The 26,808-nt window shown below is 39.7% G+C and overlaps 1 protein-coding gene and 1 long non-coding RNA gene across 12 annotated transcripts in view; one reads left to right on the top strand and one right to left on the bottom strand.

The window, feature by feature from the left end:
* The window catches only part of fbrsl1 (fibrosin-like 1), an 884,033-nt gene that overhangs the window by 682,882 nt on the left and 174,343 nt on the right, over positions 1-26,808 (top strand). The gene's annotated exons all lie outside the window — the stretch shown is intronic.
* Positions 70-26,155, bottom strand: LOC145355723 (uncharacterized). The gene is made up of 3 exons (XR_013889036.1): positions 26,071-26,155; positions 21,307-21,458; positions 70-112 (listed from the first exon to the last, which is right to left on the bottom strand). It is a non-coding gene; the product is annotated as an uncharacterized LOC145355723 (long non-coding RNA).

Here is a 26,808-nt window from a genome sequence, read left to right on the forward strand (position 1 = left end):
CTTGATTGAAGACAAGAATATTGAAGCATCACTGTGTAGTGGAGCATAGGTTTGTGCCTGCAAGTGCCACACATTGATTCTTGACTGCAGTTGACATTTATTTTGGAGAGACCTAGAAGGAAAGAGAAGAAATTAACTTGAGAAATATCCTCACAAAGAACCATCTGTTATCATAATCAGGTTGCTTATACTGTCTAGTTCAACAGCTCCTCTAATCCAGCATGTCATCAGTACTCACTGTTTAATGATTATTTGCTTTTAAAATGATTGTTTTTGATTATCTTCCTAATTTTAGTGTTGCATTATTTAACAGGCATTTTTTATTAAAAAGATTATGTGCTTAATATTTTACAACAATTTTTTCAAGTCAGTTTTAGGAAATCATTCTCATTGGTATTGTGTTGTAGAATGAGTATTTGAAATTATTCAATGGAGACAAAGTACTCAGGAGATTAATTGTAACAGTTCATTGCGTTTATTGCATGCTGTCAGAGTTCCTGTCCATTGGACCACTGTGGATCATGTCAGTGTATATTCCTGGAACACTAAATGTTGAATTTTGTATTTTACCATTGTATTCCAAATGTCCACATAAACATTTCGCACTGTTGACACATGACAGCTACGCTAAGCTTAAATGTAGTTTCAAAGCAAGAAACTTCCCAGCCAAGTTTTCCAATTTTGCCTCATCTTTCAAATGCAGTTCCTCAAGTGCCCATAACTGACTAGCTCATCATATAAATGGCCATTTTTCATGACCATGATTTAATTGTGAGGGTATTGCACATTAACCTCACTATGTTCTCATCTTGGTTTCCATACTGGAAAGTGTAGGAGGCATGGTTTGTAAGTTTGCAGGTGACACCAAGATTATTGGCATAGTGGGCAGTGAAGAAGGTTATCTCGGATTGCAACGGGATCTTGATCAATTGGGCCAATGGGCTGACAAATGGCAAATGGAGTTTAATTTAGATAAATGTGAACTGATGCATTTTGGTAGATTGAACCAGAGCAGGACTTATTCAGTTAATGGTAGTTATAGAACAAAGAGATCTAGGGGTACAGGTTCATTATTCCTTGAAAGTGGAGTCACAGGTAGACAAAAGTAGTGAAGAATGCATTCGGCATGCTTGGTTTCGTTGGTGAGAACATTGGATACAGGAGTTGGGATGTCTTGTTGAAGCTGCATAAGACATTGGTAGGCCACACTTGGATTACTGTGTACAGTTCTGGTCACCCAATTATAGAAAGGATTTTATTAAACTAGAAAGAATGCAGAAGAAATTTACTAGGATGTGACTGGGACTTGATGGTTTGAGTTATAAGGAGAGGCTGGATAGACTGGGACTTTTTTTCTCTGGAGCCTAGAAGGCTGAGAGGTGATCTTATAGAGGTCTATAAAATAATGAGGGGCATAGATCAACTAGAAATTCAGTATCTTTTCCCAAAGGTAGGAGAGTTTAAAACTAGAGGACATAGGTTTAAGGTGAGAGGGGCAATTTTTTCACACAGAGGGTGGTGAGTGTCTGGAACAAGCTGCCAGAGGTAGTAATAGAGGCGCTACAATTTTGTATTTTAAAAAACATTTAGACAGTTACATAGGTAAGATGGATATAGAGGGATATGGGCCAAATACAGGCAATTGGGACAAGTTTAGGGGTCTAAAAAAAGGGCAGCATGGACAAGTTGGGCCGAAGGGCCTGTTTCCATGCTGTAAACCTCTATGACCAGAATGGGAGCAGTGGTTTTCCTTCTCCACGCTCTCCATTTGGGGATGCTGTTGTTAACTAGCTGCTGCATTGTTGTCCTCAGTTGAGAACAGCCACCTTGGCGTAGAGATTGAACCTGACTTGATATAATTCTGGTATGTTTGAATCAATGCAATACCAAATGACACATTTACTACCAAGACAAGAGGGGAGCTGAAGATTGGAATTTACAAAATCATCATTAGAAAAAAATGAACATATGGTTTCCTTTTTAAGCAGATAGGGACATATCCGTCATAGACCTAAAGGAACCTACCCTCAGCCTGGCACCAATGTTGGCAACCAGTTGATGACACCGTATTATCCTATTACTTTTTATTTTTGTAGTAGTTGGTATTCCTTGATGGCTCAGTAAATAAATGCATTTGTTTACTGCTTATGAGCCACAACAAACCTGGTTTTGGATCAGTCCAAATGCCTAGATTTAGAAGAGGAAACATTGGACAGGGCTCCCCTGATTGCTATCCAGTCGGAGTACTTGCAATGCATCAGACTAGATTGAGTTTGACCTCATTGAACCTTGTAGTTCAAAGGACAGCTAGTACTGACCATTCAGTCTCACGTGAAAAATGGTCACCTGGAAAGATCCAAGTGGATGTGCACTGCTTGAGTAATAGTGATTGCAAACTCAAAAGATATGTCTATTTGGACCATTACCATTTTGTTTGTTCCCACACACCATGCTAAAATGATTATGGGTGTATTGCAAGCTTTCTTCTTAAATACATTGCCAAAATTTGCAATTCCTTGCTGCATGTTAGAACTAAACTGACTTTTTATTTTGTAAGGTGTTTTTATTGCCTCACTCAGCCACTTTTTTTTCCCTTATGAAGGAGAACAGTTCAAACTGTGCATCTGTACAAATGATAGCCAGGATCAGATGATGAGAGGTTTGATTAAAGCAAGGTAACCTGAGCAGTTTCAAGCTTTTTTCGGTGAGGTGAAATGTTTTCCAACTATACAGGTCTGTACCTTGCAACCTGGCCAAGGGCCATCAAACTTCAGTCAAGTAAGGCAGACAGGATCTTTATAATGACACCTGACAGTATCTGCTTTCAAAGCAATTTAAAACTTAACAGTCTAAGCAATTAACTATAATTTTGAATCATTATTACATCTTCATTAATCATTCATCATTACTCCATTTTAAAATGACAAATATTGACTGGCAGCCAGCATACTCAACCCCATGACGTAGAGGTAAAGACAGCAGTTTGACCTGGTTTATGGCTGTGCACCATTGATGCATTACCAGCTGTGCTGTCTCTAGCTGTGCCTCTGTGCCTGGTTGACTCAGTGTTTCTCCAGAGGCTAGGATAATTTGTCATTGAGTGGCTTCTATCCACCACATTGTAATCTCCACCTCATTCTCCATTGATTAGCAGTATACGTGCACAATCTGAGTCAAAAGACCACCACTCCTCATGGGATTGGTGCCTTCCAGTTCTCATCAATGTTTAACTTTTTAGGATGGCAACAATTATCTCACAAATCTTGTATGCCCCTAATTACTTTACCCATAAGAGTCAAGAGCCAGAACAACTATCAAAGAAAGAAGGATAAATGTGATGGTCAACTATTCAAAAAATAGATGGTTTGCAACCAGACCTTTACTATAGTTAATGCAGTCTTCATATCCTTTCAGTTTGAAGCATTCCACTAACCTTTTTGGCCACTTTCTGTACCTGAGTTTAACGTTTTTAACAATCCATATTCATGAATCGCCAAGCCTCTACTTGCATCCTTTTTCTAGCTTTCCCCATTTAAAATGCTTTATCCTTTTTAGGTCCAAAATGGATGACCTGGTATGCGTCTACCTTGAAACCTATTTTGGCCCAATCACTTAAGATTCATAGTAATTTAGATAAAAGCATAAAATTACATTCAATGCTGCCCAGCTTTGTGTCACTGGCAAACATTGATTTGTTTTTGTTGGAGTAGGGAAGATTGAGGAGCAACCTGACTGGGGTATACAAAATTATGAAAAACGTTGACAGAGTGGATAAGGAGCAGCTCAAGGGAACCTATGTCCCCTTGTGTCAGTCACAAGGGGACATAGATTCAAGATGAGGGGCAGGATGTTTGGAGGGGATGTGAGGAAAATCTTTTTTTACCCAGAGGGTGGTGATGGTCTGGAATGCACTACCTGAGAGGGTGGTAAAAGTGGGTTGCCTCATCCCTTAAAAAGTATCTGGATGAGCACTTGGTACACCATGACATTCAGGGCTATGGGTCAAGTGCTGGCAAATGGGATTAGATGGGAGTTCAGGTGTTTCTAATGTGTTGGTGAAGACTCGATGGGCAAAGGGCCTCTACTGTGCTGTATGATTCTATGTCGTTATCTCACCTATATCTTAGTTTGAAGACCCAACACCAATCCTTGTTGGACACCACTTGTTACATCCTGCAAGTTGGAGTTGCCACTACACTTTGTCTCCTGCTATTCAGCCAAGATAAGAGACAAGGATTTGGGGAAAATCTTTATCAGTCAGAGGGCAATAGGAATCTGGAACTTATTGCTTGAAAGGCTATAGAAGCAGGAACCCTCGCAATATTTAAGAAGCATTTAGATGAACTCTTGAAATGCCTTAACGTAGAAGGCTACGGATGAAATGCTGGAAAAAGGGATCAGAATAAATAGGTGCTTGATGCGAACACAGGTATCTAAAGGTCTCTTTCTCTGCAGTAAAACTATAGCTGTATGAAATAGCACTAGGGGAATTTCACAGTAACTTCATTGCAGTGTTAATGTAAGCCTTACTTGTGACTAATAAATAAACTTTACTTTCAAAACTTTTAAATTAAAATGTCCACATTAATACCACTCTGTTCTTGCTAAATACTGTCTAAACTCTGCATTTATATAATCTATGAGATCACAACTGTTATTGGGGGCCCTTAATGCAACAACCACTAGTCTTAAATGCTTGTCTATTTCTTAATTCTATCCATAATGTCTTCATTCCCTGCTTACACCTTATTATATCCTCTCTTGTCACTGAAGTGATTTCATTGTTAATCACTTAAACTACTCCTCCTCCTCTTCCATTTCCCTACCTTTCCTGTAGACTTTATAGTGTGACACATTTGGTCCTTAGTCCTGAACTATCTTGCAGCCATGTCTCCATAATGGCTGCATTGTCATACCCTTCCAAGTTGAATTTGTGCCTGCAAATCATTCAGTTTATTCCTGATATACTTGTATGTTGAAAAGAACTCTTATTTGAACCACACATCCTATCTTGCCTTTCTGTTTTATTCTCACATCTCTTATTTTGTTTTCCTGATTTAATTGCATCTTTTCATTTTTAAAATTTCTGCTAAAAACACAATTTTTATGCTTTTACTCTCCTTACTCTCTTCACTTCCATTTGTGTTTTATTCACTTTTTATGCCATATTTTTCATCAGACTCCTTGTTCCCCACACTCCCCTCATCCCCAGCACTCCAAATTTACAAACTTAAAGTCTTCATCGCCTCCAATGTATTGTGTTCTTTCTCCTAGCACCTTGGTCTGAGTTCAGGTGGAGCCCATTCCAACAGGAGGGTTCTTCGCTGTGCCATTGTCCCATGAAATCGAACCCCACTTTTCCACACCATTTATTCAATTGTGTGTTATCTCCATAATTTTCTTATGTTAATTTACACATGGCTTAGATAATCTAACGATTATAACCCTTGAGGGTCCTGAACTCCTAGTTCCTGATACTCTTCAAAAAGGACCTCTTTACCAATGCTTCCCTATTTATTGATCACAATGACTAGATATCACCCCCTTCTCTGCAATATTCTTTCAAACCAGTTGAAGATGTCTTTCAGTTAAGCAGCGTGCCAGGTGGGACTCTTGATAGTATCCTCTGAATACAGGAACGTTTCCCTAATTATTAAATCCCCTATAACTGCCTCATTATATTTCACTACTTCTTCCTCCTCACCGACCCCTTCCTTTAGACAGCCTTCTGCTTCAGCGTGCCATGGCCAGCACTCTATTTTTATCCTGATCGAAATTAATTGGATAGGATCAGTTTTTGTGAATTCTTATTCTCTATCTCATTTGGATTTCCCTCATTCTTAATCATAGAATCCAACAGTGCAGAAAGACGCCATTTGGCCCATTGAGTCTGCACCAACCACAATCCCGCCCAATCCCTATCCCTATATCCCTACATATTTTATCTACTAATCCCTCTTACCTATGCATCCCAGGACACCAAGGGGCAATTTAGAATGGCCAGTCAGCCTAGCCCGCACATCTTTGGACTATGGGAGAAATGCAGAGCACCCAGAAGAAACCCATGCAAACACAGGGAGAATGTGCAAACCCCACAGACAGTGACCCGAGCTGAGATTCGAATCCAGGTCGCTGGAGCTGTGAAGCAACAGTGCACTCTTGTTCTGTACATGCTTCGTCACACCAACCAACTCTGAACCAGTACTTCTCTACAAGCTCCAACCGCAATCTTTCTCCTCCTCCCAATTTTGTATTGAGATGTCAACAATACACATCCAGCTCGTGACTCTGACCCAGAACAATTCAAGGCAGAGGCATTTACTGCATAAGAATGTTCTGAAGAAGAGCCATATTTGACTCAAAACATTAACTCTGTTTCTCTCTCCACAGATGTTGCCTGACTTGTTGAATATCTCCAGCATATGGTTTTTATTTCATATTTCCAGCATCAGCAGTATTTTGTCTTTGGCTGTGCAAATCTCTGGAATAGTTGCGCTTTCAACAACTCCCACACATTGTTAAAAACCTGCTTTGCCTTACCTTGGCTTAGATTGATTATATATACTTTTGAGTTATGTCTTTTGAAACCTTTTTCTGCAGACTAACTTGTACTTAGATAAAGATTTTAACTACTTTCCAGCTTGATGCAATATTAAGTACTGAAGGCAGAAAGCAACACCTTCTTCCTCTGCACCATATTCTCACTCTCACCAAATGTCCAGTTTTTATACACTATAATTTTGAAATGCCTATGGCCATTCTGTGCAAGCACTTTTCATACATCACTTGAAGCCACACTTCAGTTTTTTTGAAAAAAACAAACTACATTGCAGAATTTGATCTAAAAATAACAATAATAATCCAGAAATCTAATATAAATTATTTTAACTTGTTCAGTTGTTCTAAAGCAGTTGCCTTGATTGTTAGCTTTTGTCCAGAGGTAATTTTCAGTCCTGTGCTTTGAGTTCCCACTATTTTAGAAGATTATTCTGCTTTTCTGTATGTTGTAGTTTGCATGTATGGAAATGCACCACCCAGTCAAACCAGAAGGTTTCAGGTTCCGTCCCTATGCATTTTAAGTGATCTGAGTTGAGGCATCAATTGGATCATTAAAATTGTTGCCTCTCAACTTGGCAGTGGAAAAATCAATCAGGTTTTCCATTCCTGATTGGTCTTGGTGTGAATGTTGAATGATGACTTGAGACCATCAAATCATCGCGGCTTTCAAATAAATGGCACAAACCTTAAACAGCTATAGTCTCATAGAATCCTACTGTGCAGAAGGAAGCCATTCGGCCCATCAAGTCTGCACCAACCACAATCCCACCCAGGCCCTATCCCCATAATCACATGCATTTACCATAGCCAGTCCGGACAATCTAGCTTGGCCAAACCATCTAACCCACACATCTTTAGACTGTGGGACGAAACCAGAGCACCCAGAGAAGATCCACACAGACATGGGGAGAATGTCCAAATTTCGCACAGACTGTGACCCAAGCTGGAAATCGAACCTGGGTACCTGACACTGTGAGGCAGCAGTGCTAACCACTGCGCTTCTCCAAATTAATTCAAAAATGAGTGGGAAAATTAAGAAAGTAAATATATAGATTTGCACCAATTTATTAATTGTATATAAACAGCTATAGAATATATTGTTTTGGTTTGGTCTTAATAATGAAGTCTGTTGATTATTTGTGGACTAACTAGTCCTTTGAATTATATTTGAACAGTTTTGGCAGTCTTGTGCGAAGCATAAAAGATTCTGAAATTACTTGTTTCATTGGATCTATCTGTAAGAAGCTGTAATCAGGACTGTTAATTTTTTAAAAACTCCACTGAAATAGTCCCTAAGTATTTCTTGGCACACTGTAGTTTTAATCAGAGACAACTAGCCTAATCTCTTCAAGCAAGTTAGATTAAATAACTTGCTGCTGTATTCCCTAATATGTATAGAATTTATTGTTAAAACAATACTCAATCATTGTGTCCCATAGACATCTGAAACAAACACTCAGTTCTTGCACTGTTTACAGACCCCTGCCCTTTAAGAGAACATAGCATCTGCATAAATTGAGAGTGATGTACGTTGTGAAATGACCCAAATTGTGCAGTTCAGTGAAATTCATAGGAGTTGCCAATTCCAGTAGGAATTACCTCATATTTCTAAATGAACAGCTCAACACTAGTGTATCCTTAGGGATATGGAGATTTACAGCACAGTGACCTAGTTTACCAGAATCCTGGACTTGCAGATGAAAAAGATATAAAATACTGTCTGAAAGATCAAAACCTGCAACCAGGATAACTTAAAAGACTGTCAGATTTGACTGTAGTTTTGACGTCTATAGTTGGCATCATCTGGCAGGCAGCAGGCAGATTTGCTGTCTGAATGTTTGACAACTGACATTGATGTATCCAAAGGCAGTCATGCTATGGGCAAAGGAGAGATTAGGCCAGTGACAGGTTATATTCCATTTCTACCCCCCCCATCTCCATTACCAACCATCCCCCCTAACCCCCATCACCACCAAATCACCAAAAGAAAAGGCAGAAGGCCCCGAACTCTAGGTCATTGTTTCACTGTAATCGTAACACTGCTTGCAGCCAATATCAGAAACAGCAGTTAGCTTTTCTATAAGATTCTTCCTCAAATGCAGAAATAGGTCTCAAAATTCTTTGCACTGTGGAGGACAGAACAGCGGACACCCAGCCTGATGGGGACAAAGTGCCAAGTGCTGATAGTAAGGACAAGGAGCTGACGTCTTTGCCAAGTGTGGAGGGAGGTAACATGGGAGAGAAAATGGTATAAGTTGCATCATCTGTAAGAAGATGTACCAGAGTGTTTACAGTAAGGAGAAAAAAACATGGTGAATGTTGTAATGGTGCTGGTTAGGAACGTTTCTGTATGCTAACAGCAAGTCTTCATATAATATAGAGAGAGAGAGAAAAGCGTAGAGACAAGGAATTATCTCCATGCCTAAGTCTTAACACATCTCTGACCAATACCACACTGGCCTAGGTCTGGGCCAGGTGTGTCCTTGCATCACTGTGTGGACAGTACTTTACTCAGTCCTACGTGGAGCTGTATATGCTAAGCCCATGTACTAGAGTGAGGACTGAGTAAGGGGAAGTAGTGGGGAAATGAAAGATCTAGGACAGAAACCAAAAGCATAGTCATAAAAGCATTTTATAAGGCTTATTTTGGATAGCAGGGATCAAAGTGCAAAATGGGGGATGAAGCTGTGGAATTCCAGAATATAGTGGTATAATGATCGAATGAAAAGCTACCACCAGTGGAACTGGACAAGGAGATGCCCAGTGTGGGAGGGACATAAAGGCTAGAGGCCACAGGCTGGGTGAGAACTTTGAGGAGTTTGGAACCTGTATTTGGATTTATTAATTTTAATTCCTTTTCCAAATCTTCAATTGAATTAAATATAAAATCTTTCAAAAAGAGAAAATTACTTTCGTGTTGCATTTGCTTGCCTTTTCTACTTGTGAACTGATCAAGATGAGAAAATGAAACACATTCCATTTCAGGCACCTAGTTACTGTATCAAACACTCCAAGATCAGGTTATAGCACTGGTTCAGTGCACCATCATGTACGCTGCAGCAAACACAAAAGAACCATTTCCTCTCTAGCAATTTGTCTTTCTTATTTCCCACACTAGCATCTCGGTGAGAAATTGCAAACTTAGTGCCATACATATCCACGAATATTGTACAAACCCACTAGCAATTGGGTTGCGACTGCCTGAAACTAATTCTACATTGGATCCATATTGTTAGCAAATAGGAGTCATAAACTACCACTCTGAGCTGAATATGGAGGTTGTCTGTGGAAGTAAAAGCTCGTTGCATATTTCCCTTACAATGTCTTTAAATGTCCAGGATTCCCCCTTAAAAATCTGGTATTGCATGAGGCCTCTCTGTTAGGAAATGCAATGCTGCAGGAAATTACAAACCAAAAACTGAGCCTTCCTGTTGAGTCCACGCAGCTTTTCAGTTGTGGAAATTCATGAATGTCTTTATACTTGAGTGATTGCTGCAGTTCTGAGCAGTAACAAGACATAACACGCAAAAACACCCACGGCATTCATTTCTTCACTTGCTCAATTTTCTTTCCCAGACAGAAGCCTGAATATTCAGTATTTGAGACCAAGTTATCAATCTTGTGAGAAAGAAATGTTTGAATAAGGCTGGGAACAAAAGTCTCGTGTTATATCTGTTCTCAAATTTTCTAATATTGTCAGGAATTTGATCTTAGCATATTTATAATGTAGGTACAATAATGTGTAGTCATAGTTGCAGTATTTTAATCAGAAGAGTAGATATAGTTTTAGCAGAAAGTAAAGTTCCGTTACATTAATATATTGAGTTATTTCTTGCCTTCCATTCAGAATTGTGGTAATGCTGTTGGTTTAAAGTTGTTTTCCAGGTATAACGTTTGCTGAAACAATTGTGAATAAGGAAATGATGTAACAAAACAATAATAGTGTATCAGAATTATACAAATCCAGATGATTTTTAGTTATGACAGTTTGTATACAGAATCCTTCCACAGTAATGCATCTCATTGGAAAGTCAGCACATAGATGGGCAGAAACCCACATTTCGTGAATCTGCTAATTGGGCTTGAGTCCAGCACCAACACATTATCCAGAAAGTGTCATTGTTAGCATCAGCAATACAGTAACACTTGGACATGTTTTCTGAAGTTGATGATTGACAGGTTGTTTATAATCAAGTCATCTATTTGAGCTCTCCTCATCCATAATCATTAGTTACAAGTGGTATAGTCACTACTGAAAGATACCAGTAGAAAACATGGAACTTTAAAAATACAATAACATTCTCTACGTTACCTTTGGCCCCTTTGATGCGACATGCAAATGAAGCATAAGTAGGAATGTGTAATGAGACTCTGCCTTTGATATTCTCAAACCACAAACAATATGACCTATAGATAATAAAAGCTGCAAATCTGGCCTGCAGCACAAAACTGTCCCTCATTCAACTAATTGACAATTTCACTCAGGGGCCACAAATGGAAAGAATGTCAATTTGGGGCAGAATGGGGGAGCTCTACTCTACATATTGTTATGTTATACCTTATTTGTGAGTGCTTGTTGCTGACACTTGGCATTGAAACACTCAGTACTTTCATTCCCCAGTACTCGTGTCCTTCTACTTGATAAGCTCAGAGAAAAATGAAATTAAACAGTGACATGCAAAAAAAAATTAAATCTCACTAGAAGGCTTTTATGAAAAGTGTGTCACATCACTACAGATCTAGATTAATTTGCAGATTAATGTGTGGGTATGAATGGAGCAATATCGCAAAGGTTCATCTTATGCAACCAACAAATCCTTCTAACAGACATTGCTAAGCAAATGAGCGATAGCATAAATATGGAGGCAGGTATGTTCCCTTCTTGGTTTGAGAGGGTAAATTCATTACCTGATATGTTCTGAGTAATACAGACTGAGAAGGCCTATGTTGATTTAGCTAATCTAAGTAGAGCACAGTTGGCCTTTATTCCCAGGCAAGTAAAGAAAAGATCTAACTGATCTCGTTCCACTGAGTTCAGTTGGAAAGTGAACATAGGTATTGAGTGTGAGGTTTGTTCTCCATGCACTGCATGGCTAATAAGTCTCTTGAAATGTACTATTAGGACTCACACATGAAGAATGACATCTTGGATCAAGCACGAGATTCTTGCTAGTGCCTGTGAAATTGCATTTCAACAGAAGATTAGTACGTGCAGGAGGAGCAGGTGAAAATTGTGAAGAAGCAAGAATAGGTGAAAACAGTGATTTCATAGAATCCTTAACATGCAGAAGGAGACCATTCTGCCCATCTAGTCTGCAGCGACTCTTCAACGGAGTATCTTAACCAAGCTGACTCCTGCCCTATCCCAATAATCCCATGCATTTACCCTGATAATCTCCCTACCATCTTGAGACACTCGGGCATGGCCAGTCCACCTAACCTGCATATCTTTAGACAATGGAAAGAAACTGGAGTACCCAGAGGAAACCCATGCAGACACAGGGAGAACATGCAAACTCCACAATCACCTAAGGCTGGAATTGAACCCGGGCCCCAATTTTACAAGATCCGGGTCTTGATTTTACAATGAGCTTTAATTTTGGCAGCAAAAAACTTGATAGAATTGTAAAATCTGTTTTTAATTTGTGTTTAAAACAAAATTGTGGCAAATATGGCCATTGCCAGCTTTCATGTCACTGAACATGCTGCGATAAGAACAATAAGGAACACAGTTATAGCAGTTTTTGTCAGTTCTTTCATGTTTGTTTTTTAATCTAACCAGTAGAATCAGTTGCCTCTGAGTGCTCGCTGATAGGCTGAAGACTTGAATAACATTCTAAGTCAAAATTGGTGTGGTAGAGAATCTAGGTTTTATACAAATATCTTGAAGTTAGCATGGAATTGTAGCTGAGTTCCTTGGCAACAGGCTTAATTTGTGGTTGACTGTTCTTGACAGATTATTGGGAATCTAAGCCCAGCTCCCATCTCAAATAATAAACAGCTTACCCGCTGACACATTGACAGACTTAATGGTTTTATACAAAAATGGACAGACTTAATGTTTCTACACAAGTGATCATCTGTCCTGATATCCTTAATGAAATTAGATTAAGTGCACCTGGGAAAATGCTGAGAAGGCACAATACCTTCCGCCTCCTTTAATTTAAAACCAATTTGCAGAAATATTCTCTGAAGCGGGATGCTGAATGAGAGCAAATCCATTTGGACCAGTGCTGATAATTTTAATTCTGTCCCTCAGCAGCATAGAAATAACAACAGGACTGTGATTGAGAATTTAATACATCGACATCACTTTTAATGTTGTTGTGTCTAAGGGCACATTTGCTTGAATCAAAGAAAAAAATTTAGTTCCCCTACAGTTTGCTGATGTGTTTCATTGCCAAAATAATATAACTTATCCTATTAGTGAATGATTCAAGCTGTGAGTTCTGTAACACTGAAATGACATAAATGTGTTTATGGGACTAATAAAGTTATAAGTAATGAAGTTCCATTACAAGTGATAGTTGCAATGTAATTGAGCAGTTAAGACGGCAATACGTCAAATAATGAGATGAACAAGCATGTGTTTGCAACATAAGATTCAGCAACAACATGATTATAAAGCCCATGTAGCAGTAGGGCAACTTGCATTGTCACTGCATGGGCTAACTGAACTTGGCTCCTGAATCTTACTCTGGACAAGATTGCAAGCAATAAAAACCTCTATATAAATAGTGCAGTGCATTAAAACCTCTTCTTGGTCATCTACTTCGGATATGTTAATAATGTATTTTATAGAGAAGAGATTTGCATGGTATTGGTTATAATGATATTGAAGTAATTTAGAAGGTAACGATTCCAAAGGAATCTCCTTTCCTCGCCTTCTCACCAAAAACATGGCATTTAGCACAGCTGTGTTCTTCTATTGTAAGTTTATTCCTGCTTTAGTGATTAAGCATTGGGATGCTTAGAGCATTAATTATATATTATCCCTTCCCCACCTTAAAATGGGAGATGCTTACCTTTTGCAGTCACAAGAAATAGAAGCAGCCCCACTCGGGATTGTCAGAAAGGAAAAGGCCATCAATGGAACATTCAATGTATTGTTGCTTTTTCCCCTAAATATCCTCAAAATGCATGTGAAAGTCTTTGTAGAACTGGCCAAGGGTGCCATATTGCAACTGGATACCTGAGGGCATAAAGCTGTACACGGGTTGGATTTGAGATGGAACGCTGGCCAGTTTTCTCTAACCCCACCCCTTGCCAATTCTATTGCTCCTGATAACTAGCTGAGTCAGCTTAGCTGAGGGCGCAGCAAGTTCTGGAATATGACTCTTCAATAATTTGATAGGATCAATACTCTTTGCAATATCCAGTGCCTTCAGTTGTTTCTTCATATTATGTGGAGTGAATTGAATTGGCTGAAGATTAGCATCTGTGATGCTGAGGAGCTCTGGAGCAAGGCCATTTCGCCCAGTTGGAAGACACCAGGTCTACCCTACAAAATATGGAAAAAAGAACCATCCATTTATAGCAGTTTTAAGAAGATACTTGCCTGGTATGGAGGGCATTAGTTATGAGGAGAGTTTGGAGAAAGTTGGTTTGTTCTTACTGGAACAATGGAGGTTGAGAGGCAACCTGATAGAAGTCTACAAGATTATGAGGGGCATGGACAGAGTGGATAGTCAGAAGCTTTTTCCCAGGGTGGAAGAGTCAATTACTAGGGGGCATAAGTATAAGGTGTGAGGGGCAAGTTTTAAAGGAGATGTACAAGGTGTTCTTTATGCAGAAGGTGGTGAGTACCTGGAACTCGCTGCCGGGAGAGATAGTGGAAGCAAATACAATAGTGACTTTTAAGGGCGCTGGACAAATACATGAATAGGATGGAAATGGAGAGATATGGTTCCTGGAAGGGTAGAGGGTTTTAGTTTGGTCGGGCAGCATGGTGGATGCAAGCTTGGAGGGCCAAAGGGCCTATTCTTGTGCTGTAATTTGTTCTCTGTTCAAACATTTCTTCATTATACATTTGTAAATATATAATGACCTATTATATTAATTTGGAATTTTCTGAACAATTTTTGCAATTTGTGCCCTGGAAAAGAAACCTAGCTCATGATGTGGAAGAAACCTAGCTGTCAGTGAACTCTGAACTTGTCCTTCCAGGCACATTTAGTTATCCCTCAAGTCTCACTAACAACTAAGTTTATTTTTTTAAATCATTGGAGGCTTTCAGGGTATCCTTAAAGCGTTTCTTCGAGCTGCCATGGGAGTGTGCCCTGTTCTGTAGTTCCCTGTAGAAGATTCGCTTATGAGTCTGTTGTCAGACATTCTGGCGACATGTCCAGCCCACCTTAATAGTTTGTGTTATAACGTTGTAAAGCTGCTGACCATGTCAATTCTCCTGAGGGACTCTGTGTCTGGGACTCTCCTTGTTACTTGATGCTGATGCTACTTGATGTTGAGGAGTTTGCAGAGGCAGCAAAGATGGAAGTGCTTGGTTTTCTTTGTGTGTCACTGGTAGACCTTGGACTTGGTTTTTTAGACTCGCCGTTCTACGTTCCCATACTGAATAGCGAAATCTTCCAAAAGACACACTGACCATGGCAATTCTGGAATCGGAGTCACCATCAATTTACGCACAGTGTTAAAAAGTGCTGCCTAGGTAGGTGAACCTGTCTACAGCGGTCAAATCCTGGTCGCTCACCTCCACTGTTGGCTTTTGATAGAGCTTTCCTGATGTAGGTTGGAACATAATGTCAGTCTTCTTTGTGCTGGTAGTGAGACCAAAGTTATCTCAGGATGCAGAGAACATAATGTGCTGCATGTCTACCACACTTCCAGCATTTTGTGCATAGTCATCTGCAAATAGAAGTTAACATCTATCAATGAAGACTTGACCTGGAGATATCGCAGTTTGGAGAAATTTCCAATTATTTAGGCACTTTCTGTGTAACTTATGTTTTTCAAGAAGATTGTGTCTGCACCGGCTCCCCAAATGAGCAGTTATACTTAGTGCCATTCTCTGCTTTCTCCAAATTAAATAGTCACTGTCGTAACTCATGGAGTTTTGTTTTTATAATCACCTGAATGGGCAGTGGGAATTGTGATTTATTGTCCAACTGAATGTAGCTTGTCATTAAGACATGCACAGGAACATTCAAATAAGGTCTGCAGAATCACTCAATGAACTTTTAGAAACATTTGAAACCTTTATCCCCGATAGGCATGCACCTGTTTCTGCCAACAAACTTCTCTCCTTTGGGAATTCAGCACGGCCGAAAAAGATCCAATTAATTTCCCCTCTGAGGTCCAAAGTGCTGGTTCAGAATTATGCCACCAGTTAACAGAAGGCTTATGTTTACGTGAGACGGGACCATTTGCCAAGTTTCTATTTCCCTTCTTTCACTAAATGTCCTGAAATGGTGTGCAGAAGTCTGTAAGAGTTCATCTGGTTGTCCAACACAGTTCTCATCTATTGTGGGCAAATTTGAATTTTCAACTGAGATTGAAAAACTGGTCCATCTGGACTGATGATCAAAGTTGGGGACTGCTGATGTTACTTTTTTTGTTGATCAGTAAAGTCTCCGTATTTATGATAAATGCAAAGTCTCTGCCCATTAGAAAAACTGTTCTGAGATTTCCTGACCGGACTAATAATCCAGGGACCCAAACAAATGGTGGAAACTGGTGAAATTGGAATTCAATTGATAAAATCCTGAATTGAAAGTTAGTTTCAGCAAAGGGGATCATGAAGCTGTCATCGTAAAAACCTATCTGGTTCACTAATGTCCTTTAGGGGGTATCTGCCATCCTACATGTGACTCCAGATCCAGAGCAGTGCAGTTCACTCTAACTGCCCTCCCAATGCTCAGCAAGGGAAATGAGGGATGGACATCTCCAGACTTGCCAGAGATGCCCACGTCCCATGAAAGAATTTTTTTTAAAAATTTCCTGTGTACCCTCTGAAAATATTTGCTCTTAAAAAATGTTGAGATCATCAAAGATAAATATTGCATATAAGCTTTCCAATGTCTTTGTATTCATTGAAAATGAAAGTTTGTTATGAATGTTCAGGACAGCAACCTTTTAATTTTTTGCAGTGCTTCTACGATGCAAATTGAACATCTGTTTGCAGAGAGAGCTTTGATGGTATTGAGTACCATAAATACATCGATTTTACTCCAAGCTTACAACTGCATTAAAGATGCAAGCAACTGGAGATATATGACTGCTAAAAGATTCAGTCTGTACTTTTGTGTGCAATTAATCTAGAAATAAGAGTAGGCCACTCAGCCCTTTGGGCCTACTCTGTCATTCGTTTTGATCATGGCTGATCATCGAATTCAATATCCTGATTTCCTCTTCCACCCCCACAAAACATTTCCAAGATGCTTCACAGGAATATGATTGAACAAAATTTGACACCAAGCCACATAAAGGCAATGTTTAGGGCAGATAACCAAACACTTGGTCAAAGCAGTTTAGGGAGGTTTGAAAAGGAATTCAAAAGCTTAGGACCTTGGCAGGTGAAGGAATCGCTGCCAAGGGTGTTGCAGTTAAAATCTGGGATATTCAACTGGAGACCAGGATTGGAGAAGTGCAGAACACAACAGTTGTGAACATTTGGAATTCTCTACCCCAAGGAGGTGTGGATGCTCATATTGAAGTCCGAGATTGATCTTTGGTTACTAAGGGAATCTAAAAATATGGGGAATAATGCAAGAAGGTGCAGCTGAATACAACTGGCCACGATCTAAATAACTGGCAGAGAACACTTGAAAGCCTCAATAGCCTACTCCTGCTATTATCTTGTTCCTATAAGCTGAGGTGGGGTGGAATGGGCAATGTTATAGAGGTGGGAATGATGCTCAAAAATCAAAGAAAATTACAACATAGGAACAGGCCTTTCATCCCTCCAAGCCTGCAATGGCCATGCTGCCCGACTGAACTAAAGCTCCCTACCCATCCGGGAACCATGTCTCTCTATTCCCATCCTATTCATGTATTTGTCGAGACGCCCTTAAAAGTTACTACCATATCCACTTCCACTACCTCCTCTGGCAATGAGGTCCAGGCACCCACTACTCTCTGTGTAAAAAATCTGCCTCGTACATCTCATTTAAATTTTGCTCCTCGCACCTTAAACTTGTGCCCCCTAGTAATTGACTCTTCCACCCTGAGAAAAAGCTTCTGACTATCCACTCTGTCCATGTCCCTCATAATCTTGTTGACTTCTGTCAGATCACCCCTCAACCTCCAGTGAGAACAAACCAAGTTTCTCCAACCTCTCCTCATAGCTAATGCTCTCCATACCAAGCAGCATCCTGATAAATCTTTTCTGTGTCCTCTCCGAAGCCTCCACATCCTTCTGGTAGTGTAGCTACCAGAATTGAACATTATCCAAGTGAGGCCTAACTAAGGTTCTATAAAGCTGCAACATAACTTGCCAATTTAAAACTCAGTGCCCCAGCCGATGAAGGCAAGCATGCCGTATACCTTCTTGACTACCTGTTCCACCTGCATTGCCACTTTCTGTGACCTGTGAATCTGTACACCCAGATCTCTTTGCCTATCAGTATTCTTAAGCTCGTTCCCATAAGCTGAGGCAGAGTGGACTGGTTGAAGCTATAGAGAGGACAATGATGCTTTGGCTGTGTTGTCAGGAGCTCTTCTTAAGGTTGTTTATGGCACTAAGATTGCGAACAGTCTGGGCTCCTTGCTGCCACAGTTGTTCAAATGCTGCCTTGATCTCTCAGCTCACTTCTTGAGTTCAGCTCTTTTGTCTGTGTTTGGACCAAGGCTGTAATGAGGTCAGGAGCTGATGTGGCCCAGCTGGAACTCAAACTGAGTCAGTGAGAAGCTTTTTGCTGATCGCACTGCCAACTGTAACTTTCGTCACTTTGTTGGTAACATTGAGTAGACTGATGGAGCTGTAATTAGCTGGGTTAGATCTATCCTGCTTTTTTGTGGACAGAGCATATCTAGGGCAATTTTCCACATTGTAGATGCCAATGTTGTTGCTGTTCTGGAACAGCTTGGCGAGGGATACAACAAGTTCTGAAGTACAAATGCACAGTACTATTGTTGAAATATTGTCAGGGCATTTAGCTGTTTCAATACTTAGTGCCTTCAGCTGTTTCTTGGTATCACATGGAATGAATTGAATTGGCTGAAGCCTGACACCTAAGATGCTGGGTAGCTCAGGAGGAGGTTGAGTTAGATCACCCACTGGCACTTCTGGCTAAAGATGGTTGTAAATGCTTTAATCTTGTCTTTTGCACAGATGTGCTGGCATCCCCAATAATTGAAGCCTCCTCTCTCATTAGTTGTTTAATTGTCCACTATCATTCACGACTGGATGTGGCAGGACTGCAAAACTTAGTCTGACCTGTTGATTGTGGGATCACTTAGCTCTGTCGGCTGCATGCTGTTTACACTATTTGGCGTGCAAGTACTTCTGTCTTGGAGCTTCACCAGGTTGACACTTCTTGAACTAAAGTTGATCTCCCAGCTTGATAGTAGTCATGGAGGGAGAATCACCAGGGATTGTAGTTGAATATGTTACTGCTGCTGATAGCCCACATTGAGTTTTGGATGCTCAGTTTTGGGTTGTTAAATCTGTTCTAAATCAATCCCATTTAGCATGAATGGAGGGTGTCTTCAATGTGGAGATGGGACTTTGTCTCCACCAGGGCTGCATGTTGGGCATTCCTGTTGATACTGTCACGGATGGATGCATCTGTGACATGTAGATTGGTGAGGCCAAGGTCAAGTTTTTTCCTTGTTGGCTTCCTCACCACCTGATGTGGACTCAGTCCAGCCGCTATGGCCTTTATGACTCAGCCAGCTTGGTCAGTAATGGGGCTCCTGAGCCATTCTTGGTAATGGACATTAAAGTCCCCCATGCAGAGTACATTCTGTGTCCTTAACACCCTTCTGAGTGGTGTTCAACATGGAGGAGGACTGCTTCATCAGCTGAGCGTTGGATGGTAGGTGGTAATCAACAGGAGATTTCTTTACTAATGTTTGACTTGATGCCATCAAACTTCAAAGGGATCAGAGTCAATGCTGAAAACTCCCAGGAAAACTATCTCCCAATTGAATACTGTGCTGGGTCTGAGACAGGACATGGAGATGATGATGTCTGGGAAATTTTCTGTAAGGTATGATTCCATGAGTCTGACTGTGTCAGAACGTTTCTTGACTAGTTTGTGAAACAACTCTCCCAGTTTTGGCACAAAACGTAATAGACACTTTGCAGGTTTAACAGGACGATGTGTGATCTTGTTGTTTCTTGTTCCTAGGTTGATGCAGGGTGGTACATCTGGTTTCATTCCTTACTGATTTTTCTGTAACGGTTTGATGCAGCTAGTGACATGCTAGGTCACTTCAGAGTCAAAAACATTGTTGGGGTCTGGAGTCACAGGTATGCCAGATTAATTAAGGATGGCAATCTTTCTTCCCCAAAGGGCATTAGTGGACCAAGTGGGGTTTTCACAACAATTGACAATAGTTTCTTAGTTACCATTCTCTTTCAATTCAACATTTAGTCACTGAATTCAAATTCTGCCTATAGCCATGGTGGGATTTGAACCCATGATCCTAGAGCATTAACTTGAGCTTCTGGATTGTTGATCTTCAGTGATTTTACCACTGCCAATGCCAACATACACAAAATTAGAGAGACATGTGCCAAGCTATTCGTGGCCAAAATTCTTCCTCATTTCACGTTTTCACATTGAATGTGATCAGAAATGTGTTCTAAACATAAGAAAGATGTTGGACTTATTAAACATTATGCTTTTGTACTGACCAAATGGTAAGGACATGCATGGAATATATTTCACTTCAGGTGTTTCATGGCATTTCACGGCATCGTGGCAATACCGGCAAGAATAAATTGACCGCACCAGTCATAGACCAGTGATAGTGGATGTTTGGAGTTTCACATTGATTTGTTGCCAATTTCAGAACTAAATGGAAAGGTGCAATGAACAGGCTGCAGACTGTGCCAGCAGTAAGGAAAAACACGCCTTCAAAGCTGATACGATTGTGTACAGGTGTCCTTTGCAGTAACTGGTGCCAATATATTTGGTGAAGGAAGGGCATTACACATATCCTAACTAATTGTATCAAAATAGTCCTGAAGATAAATATTTATCCATAGCGCTAAGATATCTGTAAATATAAGCAAGAAAAGGTAAAATTAAGAGAGTGTAATTATCTGTGTAGAGTCATTTTAAATTTCCATTTAGGAAGCATTATTAGTTGGAGGAGCAGAAAATGAGATTGATTTGAGAATTTCCCAGGTCTACCTTAAATATTCACAGGAGTTATTGTAAAGCAGCAATCTCATGGAATTTTTTGGGGAACATCACAAACTGCAAGCATAAAACTCTAGCTATTTGTTGCCTTATGTCAAGTCCATGGACTTAATTCCTGCATTTAAATCACTATTGGTTCAGGTTTACCATATACTTCACGGTTGGGAACATTTGCTGTCATTGTAAGTTTTTTGTGCTGGATGTCATGCAGACTATGAAAGATGTGAGGTTTCTGGAAAAATAGTGATTGCAACGTGTGGTCATTTGTTGGAAATGCTGCTTAGTGTTAAGCCAGAATAATATTTTTGTTCAGTTGGCTAAGTTGCTTTTAAACTTGAATAACATTGTGTACATTCAATTTGTGTTCTCTTCCTGCTCATTTTTGTAGCTAAACATTAATGTTTGTAGCGATAACACATACCATCAGGCTGGAGCCCACCATGCTCAGATAGTTATTGTTGGTCATTGTGCAGGTGCCGTCAATGCTGCCCACTTGGATGGGGTACTGGATGATACCTGATTCCTTTTAGAAATGCAGGTCATTAAGGAGTCAGAAATATGAGAAGAGAAGCACTGACAAAAGAAAAATATAATGAAAGTGTTAGTTGTAACTGGAACCATTTCTGTTCTAAACATTCCTTACAAATAACTTGTTAAATTGGTTGAAAATGATTTGTTAACATTCAACCACCAGCAAGAGAAAAGTGAACATTGGAAGACGGCAATTAGGTTACATTTTCTGGGGCAGTATCTAAAATACAGGCTATTTTTGCATTAAACAAGAATTTGTGTCAGGGCTAATATAGTTTGTATGAATTAATGATAAGCTAAATTTCTAATAATATATCTTTAAAATTGGTGCCAAATTTGAATAATTATGAGTGCAGAGTTTTAACTTTTTTCTAAAGAAAAATGTAAATGCTTCCATTTAATAGCTCAAGAGTACAGGGAAAGATTAATAGGCTATACTATTCAGAAAATGTAATTCCTAATATGAGAAACAGGCTGACAAATCATTACATTACAGTCTATTTTAATGATCACTTATTTTAATTAGTTTGATAGTAATAGCAAATTGGAGTCACCATGTTGATAATTTGTCCCATAATGTAAAAGTAAAGGTTCCAGATAGAGGTACCATACCTGATTGATATACCCAAACATTGCATATTTCTTAACTTCTATAGAGCTGTTCATTGAGGAAAAATTCTCATTTACATACAGGGGGAAAATGAGCTATTGACATTGAGGAGGACGTGAAAATGAATATGTTATGGGTTATGGCGGAAGATCAAAGGCGCAGTCCAAGGGAGGTTTTTGATAACAGGAATGGGGACTGCAAGGCAGAGAGGTATCTAATTAGGGAATTCCAGAGAGCAGGACAATAGCGGCTGAGTAAGCTGCCAGTATCCATGAAAAGGGAAATGAAGAGAAGTGTGGAAGGAATGGGGAATGTTTTTTTAATATTTGTACGCAGGATGTTGATGTCACCAACAAGGCCAGCATTTATTGCCCATCCATAGTTACTCTAACAAGGGTGGTGCTGAGCTGTTTTCTTGAATACAACTGAGTTGCTTGCTATGGTATCTCGGAGGTCAAGAAAAAGTCAATCTCACTGCTGTGGACCTGGAGTCACATATAGGTTAGACCAGAGAAAGATGGTGGGTTTCCTCTCCTCAAGATCAGATGGGCTCTGATGAATAATGGATTCTTTCATGGTCATTTACTGTTATGGACTTTTTGGGTGGGATTTTCCATCGACACTTTCCCCAACACGGGAAAATCCTGCCCAAGGTCAGTGGACTTTTATATTGTCCTGTTCCACCCACTATAATTCCTGTGGCGGGTGGGATGGGAAAATCCCACCCTTTATTTCAAATCTATTTAACGGAATTTAAAGTTCCCCAGCTGGCATGATGGGATTTGAATTCATGTCTCCAGACATGGAGTTTAGACCTCTGAATTACTAGTTCTGAGAAGCCATTATTGTATCTTTGAATCCACATATCTCTGGCCTTGATTCCATCAACCTCCTTAGCTGCCATGCAGTGCTGAATGTGAGTTTCAATATCAGAGTCTTCCATCACAATCTGCTTTGTCATTTAGGCACCTTTTTTTTGCATTTGCAACATAATGTAACATACAGTATGGTATCATACTCCTACTTAACAGAGCAAGGGGACAGGAAAAGATTAATAGGCTATAATTTTCAGAAAATGTAATTTCTAATTTGAGAAATTCTGACAAATCATTACAGTACACTTTAATGATCACATTTTAATTAGCTTGGTAATAATAATGTGGGGATGTAGAATCATAGAATAGAATCATTACAATGCAGAAGCCCATTTGGCCCATCAAGTCTGCACAGATCATAATCCCATCAAGGCCCCATCTCCATGATCCCACCTATTTACCCTAGCTAGGCCCCTGACACGAAGGGGCAATTTACTATGGGCAGGCAACCTAACCCGCACATCTTTGGACTGTAGGAGGAAACTGGAGCACTGGGAAGGAACTCAAGCAGATATGGGGAGAATGTGCAGACTCCACCCAGACAGTCACCCAAGGCCAGAATTGAACCCAGGTCCCTGACACTGTGCCGCTCCATGTAATATAAGGGAATCACCAATATAGATTGAGGCAAGTGCATGGATAAGATTAAAGGTGAAGGTGAGAATTTTGATGTCAATTTTACTGAGATTAGGGAGGACAGACTTGATGGGTATGTAAGATTTTGATTAATTTGGATGTGTTCAATTGTGCATGGAGGCTATTGAGGGAACTACTAGAAGAATTGAGCCTCAAGGAGAAGGATGGATAAGACTGGGGACAAGAAATGTTGCAGATGCGTAAGAAAGTTACCTATATGACACAGCAGATGTGATTGAAGAGGATGATCCCTGGATCGAGCAGTGTACCTTGGCAATACATCTCGCATTCAGCACTTGATGGCAGCTAAGGAAGTGAATGGAATTAAGGCCAGCGTTATGTCAAGCCAGAGATAAAATATTGGCTTCTCTAGGTCTTGTTGTCAGATAAGCGATTGCAGAGTGTGAACACAGCGTTTGCATTAATACTGAAGTGAAGTTATAGAACTCGGTATTACCACATACATAGACATACTTTTCTCCAACGGTGTTATAGCAAGTTAAAGATTTCCATGTAGCTATTAAAAGAATAATTGAATAATGGAATTCTGAAATTAAACAGGAATTAAGGGAACTACTAGTGTCCAAAAAATTAATATTTTGAGCTGAGACCCTTAGTTAAATTGTTTTGTGGTTTTGAAACCAGATTGCAGATGTGAGATTGATGTCTATCAGTCTGAGCTGAAAATATCATGAACGCCTGCAAAATAATTGAACGTAGTTAATTAGCCATTTTCCCCATTCAGTCACTATAATTGCATTCAATCCTTGAAATCTTGCAGTATTTTTTCAAAAGAGTAAAGATAAAAGCCAAAATTGGTTCTAAACTTTATTGCCAAAGGTGGAAAGACTGGTTTCACCGCCATGATTGAATAGCACATTATAACATAGGCACAGTTCTTCCATTGAAATAAACTGAACTGAAGCATTTCAATGTTTGATTACCCTGAAATTGTCAAAATACTTCAGTTTCTTCAGCCTTTGATTTAAATTGAGGTCAACTACCTGAACACAGGCAATCTATTGCATTGCCCCTCTCACTGCCAATTGTAAAAATATCTGAATAAAGTATAGCTGAGCTGTTTGTGGCTAATTTAAAACCTAATGTCTAATGATCCCACTGTTTCATGTTCTCTGGCATACTGTAATATTTCACATATTGCTACAGTACCTCATGTTAATATTTTGCCAGGCGTCTTATGGAAATTGGTAATCATTGTGAAGCAAATCACGAATTTGTATTATCAAAACATGTGCCTAATTTATCCTCTGCATGAAAGTGCAGATTAAAGGTAAAGGTGTAGGCTGACATTGCATTACATGAGCACTGACTTAAGCTTGGAAAGTTTATAAAGCATTAATATTGGATCCATCCATTGTAAAATGAACAGGCAAGTAGCGTGTAGTAACTGATGTTCTCTACCATTCAGAAAAAGAATAAATGATGACTAGGAGAGTGTTACAAACTCAAGGAGTTCAGCATGTACCCCAAGAACAATTTCCAAGCAGTGTCCAAATCAGCATGTTCAAGCCTTGAACATGTTTCAAAGCAGTGTTGTTTTTGAATAGGTTTCATAATGCTAATCAATTTGGAGCAGAGCCTTTGAAGTTGTATCTTCTACTACTATCACCATAATAAGAGCAAATTCTTTTCTGCTGCCATTGTTTAAGATTACATGAAGGAAGCAATTTAAAGCATAATACTGCCAAACTGGAGTTGCAATGAGCGGGATGAGATTTTCAGATCTTTGCTTCTGAAGGCACTTAATCACTCTTTTGTACAGTTTCTGAGCTTCAGGAGCCTTCTGATATCTCATTGCACCCCGGTGGCCGTTTTCCAAGATAAGAAACATAAAAACATAAGAAACATAAGAAATAGGAGCAGGAGTAGGCCATCTAGCCCTTCGAGCCTGCCCCGCCATTCAATAAGATCATGGCTGATCTGTCGCGGCTCAGTTCCACCTTCCCGCCCTCTCCCCATAACCCTTAATCCCCTCTCTTATCAAAAACCCATCAACCCGCGCCTTAAAAATATTTAGCGAGGCAGCCTCCACCACTTCAATGGGCAGAGAATTCCAGAGATTCACCACCCTTTGAGTGAAGAAGTTCCTCCTTAAGATAAGAATAAACAACTATAGAGTACTTCACAGCTGAGTCCAATCCAGTTCCCAAAAGCATTAAGACACTTCAGGGGTACTACCATCCTAATGGAGATCAGTTAACTCAGCTGCAATCTTCCTGACCTGTTTAGGTCTTTGCCAGACTTTGCAGTAAATGTACACACTGAGTGTAGCATCCTTGTGTCTGTCTGTGTATTATATTTAATGGAATCAACTTATCTTGGAAGCTATATGAATATAAGCTTTTAAATTAGGTGGCTTGTTAATGCAGTCCTGATAAGTTTTTGTCCTGTGACGTTCTATAAATGATTAATAGGTTTCCTTGATTCCAAATGTTTCTGCAGGATTCCCTACTTTCATCTGCTTTAATTGTTCAAAGTACATCAAGAACACTCCAAATATTTGTATACATACACTGCTGTTTCTGGTACAGGCTGAAATGTATTTGTTGATCACTTTCTTCTGTTAAGCATTTGGTGATGACCCACTGATATCTTGGTGTTCTTCATGAGGGTGTTAGAATGCTCAGAGTGTAGTGGGTAATGTGGCAGTGGAGGCAGGAATGGGAAGTATCTAGCAAGAGTGGCACTTCCAACTGCTCATTCCTCCCCCCCACCAGCACCCAGCTGAGATAAATTAACTTAGCAAAGGTCATGGTTAAATTTGGCTCAGTAGCACACTGTAATATTATATATACTCTTTCATCCAGTGTGGAAGCTGTTCCATCTTCGTGATCAAACATGATCTGGGTGTTTTGAAAGGCAGACACTGTTGGGTGAAATTGCTTTTTAATCATCTTCAATTTAAATATATTAAAAAATTTCCAAAGATCCACTGAAGGACAAAAGAGAGCCATTCACACAAAATTACTTACTGTGATCCTGTAAAATTCTTGAATGGCCCACATCTAAAGTTGTTTGTATCTAAATTTGAATTGGTATACACAAGCTGAAAGAACAATGCCTGCCTTCATAGATGGCATTTCCATTATTAACAGGCATTGCTTACACTTAATAATTCTAAATCAACAAAAATAATTAGCTTGCATCAATGGACAGGATTTTAACAATGTCAGCAAATGTAGTGAAGCATGGCATGCCAGTGGATCGGAGTAGTCTACTCCATTTCAATGAAGCACCTTAGATGTCTACA

The sequence above is a fragment of the Carcharhinus amblyrhynchos genome, chromosome 20, assembly GCF_965287045.1.
Source record: "Carcharhinus amblyrhynchos chromosome 20, sCarAmb.v2.hapA, whole genome shotgun sequence".
Taxonomy (NCBI): domain Eukaryota; kingdom Metazoa; phylum Chordata; class Chondrichthyes; order Carcharhiniformes; family Carcharhinidae; genus Carcharhinus; species Carcharhinus amblyrhynchos.